A 7500-nucleotide genomic window follows, 5' to 3' on the forward strand; every position below is an offset into this window, starting at 1 on the left:
TTCTAAATTCAGTCTTATACATAATTAGAATATATAAGGAACTGTTGTGGTGGTAGTGTGTAAATCTTAGTTAACAATCCCATTAAGAATAATGATCCCGATATACCTGCTAGGGTTCCCTTTCTCACCCTCAAGTCTTTTGATTCATTCTCAAGTACATATATAAATACTTATTTTTGGAAAACACTCATTTCCAACCCGCCCCTCCCCCCGCCTTTTCCAAAGACGTTTCCATAACACTCCTTCTCATTTGCTATATGCATGCCAAAATCTGGCCACGGTGCCATCGCTTTTGATTATTACTTTTGCCCTAAAATCAGAGAACAAACCCATTTCTATGCCCCAGAAGACAGATTCCAACTCCAAAAAAGAAAATCTTATCTTTCATTGGTTTACCCTTCGAGCCCATGAACACTTCTCTCAAATTTTCCTCACCATGCTCTTTCAGCCGTTCCCAAAAGTGTCACAGCCATGATAAGTGATACACTTGCCCTCATTTTTTCTTTTTCCCAAGATTCAATAAATCTTTGGGTCTCCTATTTCTACATACAAAGTCTAGGATGTTTAGGATTGAAGGCTAACAATAAATAACAGCGCTCGGTGAGGAGCCATAATAAGTGATACACTTGCCCCCATCTCCCTTTTTCCAAAGATTCGATAAATCTTTGGGTCTCGTATTTCTACATTCAAAGTGTAGGATGTTTAGGATTCAAGGATAGCAATAAGACACAGCGTTCAGTGAGGAGTATAATATGAGATCTGGACACAGTCTGGCTGACTCGCCTGCATCAGCATGCTATGGATGAGACAGGAATAGTTACTTCATTTGTAGGGAGAACATATACTTACATTATAATCTTACATCTCCCCCCCAAGTTTTTAGTAAAGTATGAGCATGTACGTGAAATGCCTAATACTTTGGATGAACATTTCACATATGAATGCAGTTATTTTGCATAAATCCAACAACGATCTATTAAGTAACAAAGACAAAAATACGTATCATATAATAAATGGTTATCAATCCGCTACTTAGAAGAAAATAAGAATACTCGACCTCTTTTATGCATAACTAAACATAAATTGTAGCAGCAAAAAAAAAAAAAAAAATAGATAAATAAAAAAAAAGAAAACTTGCACAACTATTCACATGATTATATTATTCATGCATAAATTCTGTATAATGTTACTGCTGGTGTAACGAGGAACAATAAACATGTACGATTACAATGAACGGGAGAATTGCATGTAATATTACATGTTATCATTGTCCATGAAGTAGTTGGAGAACCATGACGGGTGCGTAGTCTTCCTCTTAGGGCATACTGGCACCTCCAATAGAGTTGAGGTGGTGGTACACGGCGTGTGAGAGAGGTCGAGGCCGTTAATAAGTGCAATATGTCTCCTATTTCTAAGCGACAGACGTCCACTGCCATCCAACTTGATTTGGTAATGTCGGTGGGGAAAGGAGTCCACCACCAACCCCGTATGGTCCCCATTCATTTGTTGCTTGGTTTTGTTCTCTCACGCGGGCCCCTGCTCCTAAGGGTTTGAGTGTCCTACCATTTGAATTTAGCACTTATGCATTGTCTGCTTCCAATGCCTGTCAGCCAGGTTATGTTGCTTCGCCCTAGGAACGCCATCTCATGATTGCCTCCAAGTTGTCATCTGTGCAGGGGACCTGTTGATATCGCGAATCGGCGTGTTCAAATATTACAGTATTGTGAGAGAGGCCTTATCGCAGTCTAGGCTGCCCCCTTCTCTTGTGTTTGCCCTGATTATCCTTTTGGCTGTTTATACTGCTGATTCTGCTTTCCCATTCGACTGTGGGTAAAGTGCCCTTTACTCCCTATCTTTTGAAGAAAGCCAACATCTCATCGCTTACTAGGTTTGTGCCCCCATCCATGGACACCTACTATGAGGAGCCCCACTTCATGAAGTAGCCTCTTAGCACGGATATTACTCTCTGTGAATTGGTACTATTAGGGAAATGCGCTATTTCCAGCCACCCCGTGAGCCCGTCTAGCTGGAACATATCAGCGACCGTACATTGAGAAGGGTAGTTCTGGGGGTAGCGCGAGGGTTACAGACTCCTCTGGTAACGAAGTTGCATGCGTGTTGCAAACAATATATGAATTCCTGCAGTGCTGAAGGTCACCCTCCATGCCAGGTCAGTAGACTGACTGTCGGGCCCTCCTAGCATGGAGTCAATTTTTTGATGACCTGCATGAAGGTTTGCTGTGATCTGTCGACGAAGTTCCTCTGGGATTACCAGTCATACATACCTATCTTTATATGTGTAAAACACTAGGTTTTCCGTTGTTGATAGGTGATCTCTCACACCGTAAGAGGGCTTAAGGCAGGCTACCTCCTGCAACTTCTGTGGGTGCCGATCACCTGCATATACATTCGTCATTAGTAACTGGTATACTGGGTCCTTGGCTGCTGCTGAACTGACAGTTTTTTTGTCCATCGTGAGCACCTCCTTATGTAGTCTCGATGGCTGCTACAGTGACGGCCGCTGCCATGTCATCCTCCAACTTAATATCACAGACGTCAGGGGAGGTTCGCAAGGAAGGGAACGAGACAGAAAGTCGGCGCACAAATTCTCTCACCAGGACGATACTTAATAGTAAATTTATACTGGAGGGTCTTCTCCTTCAGCCTGAACAATCTTGGGTTAACAATGTCTGCCAAGGCTCTATCAACCAAGAGCTTGACCAAGGGCCGGTGATCGGTGATAAATTGTAAGGTTGGGGCATCCCAGAAGCGGCAAACTAGCCTTCCTTAGGCACCACATGACAGCCAGAGCCTTCCCCTCTACTGCTGCGTACTCGGCATCGGCAGGGGATAGGTGTCTACTTTTGCAAAATGTGATTCTCCAGCCGTTTTTACAGCAGAATGGCATACCGGTGGTTATGCAGCTACAATAATGCTGAAGTGTGATGAATCATGTGCCTTCTCTGCTCCAATCTGTGAGGGAGACTGTGAGGTGGGACTTGTCATAGTATGCAAGGCCATCCACAGCCAGCTCGCAGATGGTGTCCTGGGCACTCTTGAATTTCTCCTGCAGATATGTCTCAAAATACATGTTAGCCAGTCTGTTTCTTCTTCAGTAGGTCCCTGAATGGATTCCATGATGGGTGCAGCTTCAAGGAACGGCCCCAATTGGTTGATGAAACCAAACCACGATCTGATATCTGTGATGGTGGGCTGTCTTCAGTCGTCTATAGCCTTCCCGGCCTAGATTAAATCCAATAAATTCTGCTTTCCTTCTGCAAAATTTGAATTTTTCTTGCTTGAGCATGATGCCTTTTTACCGCACATGTTGCCAGAAAATCGAAGTTGTATCAGAAGGCTTCTTCACCCCCACTGTCATACAGGAGGGTATCATATGCACACTTGCACTTACATGGTATGTCCTTAATGGCGTCGTCAAACCGTCTTATATAGGCATCTGATGCTGAACAGTGGCCCATAGGGGTCGTAGATACTGGGAGCGGGCCCAGGGTGTGATGAACGTTGTTAGGTCGGCGACTTTCCGCGTCGAGTTCCACCTGTAGGAATCCCCAATATGCATCGGCCACCTTCTTATAATAGTGCTGGGGGACGCCAGATACCATATCAAATAGTGCTGGGGGTGGGGGGGGGGGTGAGTCTCCATCCTACAGGAGGCATTAGGCATTGATAGTCCACTGTGCGTCGAGGGTGACCAGAATTCTTTGCCACCACGACCAGTCATGCGCACCACTCTATCGCCTCTCTTGGAGGGACTTCTTAGAGGGCTTCCTTCCGTATATCCTCTTCAATTTGATCCTTCACCTCGATTTCCCAATGCTTGGGAATTGCTGCGGGAATATGACATGCATATGGCACTGCATTTGGCATTAGCTAGATCTGGTGGGGTGCTCCACCATCATTGATAATGGCTCCCTAGTCGTGTAGAAGGTCGTAGATGAAAAATGCTGGAGTAACCGCTGCTCCAAGCGAGGGATGTTTTCTTCAATGGGTTGTAGCAGAACAGATGAAGGGCTGTAGGGGGGTGTCGAGCCGGTAAGCACACTCGCTGCTATAGGTCTCGGGAGATGATGCGGAAAGTCAATTGGGACAAGTTCAAGGTCCATGCACGCTGAGAGAGAGAGGTACAGCCACCTCGCTGATTTGATGAAATACAGTTCTTGCACACTGGTATGGTTTCTGAAGGAGATTTGGAAGGTCGCCGATCCCAGGACACTCCAACTTTAAGTTGGCGACATCTCTTAAGCCAGACTGACTCTGCAATAGCATAGGCCCTTATGTTGTAGAATGATAACATCTCCGTGCCCGCAACGCATACTTGCGCTCCTGTATCAGCAACGGCACTTCCATCCATGAACCTGGGTCCCTTCCCCTCCGCCACTTGACCATGACAATGGGATGTGAGAGGCACTAAGTTGCAGCGACAATTGACCCTCTCACCACTGAGGCCCTGAAGGAGTCTGCTGGTATCTTCCTGTTTCTGCAATATTTCTTGTTAGGCCAGTCTTGTGGCAGTTATGGCAAACAAGAGACCTTGCCAGGTATGCGTTTTTGTCTGGGGCGTGACTTCCTCCACAAATGGTGCACATTCGTTTTAGCGGCGATGAGGTTTCAGTGTTTCACTGTTTCAACTTTCAAGGAATTTTAGGGTCATCAAGAAGAACTTCAAGGAATTTTCAAGGAATTTTGATGTTTTTTTCAGGATTTTGTCAAGGAAATTTAAAATTTTCAAAATTTTCATGAGGGTTATCTAAAAACTAGTATTATTGAATCAAAATACAGATAATGCATTCTAAACGAGTATAGCCTATATTGACTAAATTATATTATACTCAAGAATAAGTTATATGCATTTTGCTCTCTTTTTCAAATCATTATTGCACAACTATGACTCATAGTCCGGTACGGTACGTTACGTTTCCACCTGAATGCTACATGTCTAATTCCTATACACACACGAAACGCACCAGCTCTAAACTTAACCCGCATAATTACTGTCTATGCCTCTTTCTGAAAGTGGACGGTCCACCTGAATGATACATGTCCCATTCCTGTACATACACGAACGGACCATCTCTTAAGTTTCATTACGCATACTCTCAGTAACAGTGTCTCTGTGTCTCATTCTTTGCCTCTTTCCGAAAGTGAACTCTTATTACTGAAGGTAAATTCTCAATCCCGTTTTAGGTGATTCATGAACACAATGAAATGTACTAACAATAAAATTCAAATTTTTTGGCTGTTGATCCATGGGATCAACTACATAATCAAATTTATTGTCGATAAGTGTTGCCATGATCAAAGTGAAAATGACTGCCCAATAATGTGATGGAAAATTTACCTTTTTTCACGATCTTTCTTTCAGAGGGCAACAAAACAGTCTAGTAGTAGTGAGAGTGATTATAGTACAGACAAAGAAAACCAAGGAAACGTGAAAGCCATTAAAAAGAAAAGGAAATTCGAACAAAAGTTTTTGGACACTTGGTTGATGAGTCCTGCTTTTAAACCAAGGTTAAAAAAAAAGACAGTGGCGGGAAAACATTTTCTCTTTTGTGAAATATGCAGTGTTAAACTTTCGTGTGCTAAAACTTCATTAATTCGTCATAGTGAAACCAAGACCCATAGTGATAATGCGAAAAGAAGTGCAAGGTTGGCAAAGTCTCAGCCCAGCATCAGTGGTTATATGGGTCCATCAATGGATGCAGCAGCAAAAATGGAAATTAAGATATGTAGCTTCATTGCTGAAAATAATTTGCCAATCAGCATGTGTGAAAATTTCCTACCTTTCCTTCGAGATTTGTTTCCAGCAGATGAAGTTTTGAAAAAGGTAAAGTTAGGAAAGCAAAAACCTACCAATATCATCAGACAAGTGCTTGGTTTTAACTTTTTGAGAGAAAATACAGAGAAACTTCAGCAACATAGGTTTTCAATTGTCATAGATGAAACAACTGACAAGCCAACTACATAACAATTAGCAATATTGGGAACTTTTTTTTATGCAAATTCTTTTGAAATGAAATGTGTTTTTGTAGACCTGATTGAATTGCCCAACGGTAAAGCTGATACTATCTATGGTAAACTTAAGGAATGCAAGATATCCTGCAACATTCCAATGACAAATGTGATTGGATTTTGTGCCGATACATGCAATGTCATGTTTGGTAAACATCATTCTGTTTCTCAATTATTCATCAAAGACTGTCCCTAGATATTACCTGTTAAATGTTCATGTCATCTGATACATTTATGCCCATCTTATGCTTTACAGAAATTACCAAAATCTTTGGAGGAGCTTTGTAGGAACATTTATTCTCACTTCCACATGTCATCTCAGAGAATAGAAGCCTTTCGAGAATTTCAAGATTTTCTCCAGGTTGAAAAACATAAAATTTTGATAGCAGGTAGAACAAGATGGTTATCTTTGGAAATATGTGTGGATCGCATTTTAGAGCAATGTGAACCATTGAAACTTTATTTCACTCAAGTAGGATTAGAAGGTCCCACGTACACCAATGACAGCATTTTTGAAAAGCTTGAATAATAAATTCACTGTAGCTTATTTAGAGTTTTTATCGTTCAACCTCCGAAGGCTTGCAGCATTCAATTTGTTATTTCAAAGTGAAATGCCTCTGTTGCATCAACTTAGAAAAGAACTAACTACTGTCATTATGAATATGTGTTCCGATTTTATGGAACTTAGATATGTGCGTGGTACAGATAAAAAGAATATTGATCCAAGTAATGCAAAGTACCATGTACCCTTAAAGAAGGTTTATCTTGGCCTAAAGGCATCTGCTACAATTCAGAGTATAGCAACAGAAACGGGAGATGATGATGATCACAATATGGTTGCGTTGTTTTACACATTGCAAAAATTTCCTTGTCGAATGTGTTAAACAAATTCAAGGAAGATTTGACAAAGTTGAATATTTTGACTTTTTTTCCTGCTTGTACGCTGAAGTTGCTTACAATTTGACTGTACCGAGTTTAACATCCACAGTGACCAGATTCCCATATCTGAGTGAGGACATTAATGCTCAGGAACTTGATTTGGAATGGCGACAGCAAGCCATGAATCCTAACCTTGGTGCCAATATGAACTTCATGGATTACTGGCGTGTCATATTTAATGAAAAAAATGTCACAGGATCTCATATATACCCGGAGTTAAGAAAGTTCATTAGCATGCTTTTATCATTTCCGTATTCTAATGCATGGGTTGAGAGGGTGTTCAGCCATTTATAACTGATAAAAGATGACCATCGATCAGGTCTTAAGCAACAAAGTCTGATAGGACTTCTTACTGCAAAACTAACTCTACAGGCCATTGAAAAAACTCGTACAGGAAGCTATGACCCTCCAAAAGCCATGATCAGCCTGCAGCACAAAATGAAGACTAATGCAGATGATGAAGAAACTCGACAACTATGAAATCTGTTTCTTGAATCCTTGAAACAACAGTAATGGTTTGCTAAATCAAGA

Source organism: Palaemon carinicauda, chromosome 36, assembly GCF_036898095.1.
Source record: "Palaemon carinicauda isolate YSFRI2023 chromosome 36, ASM3689809v2, whole genome shotgun sequence".
In the NCBI taxonomy this organism is placed as follows: domain Eukaryota; kingdom Metazoa; phylum Arthropoda; class Malacostraca; order Decapoda; family Palaemonidae; genus Palaemon; species Palaemon carinicauda.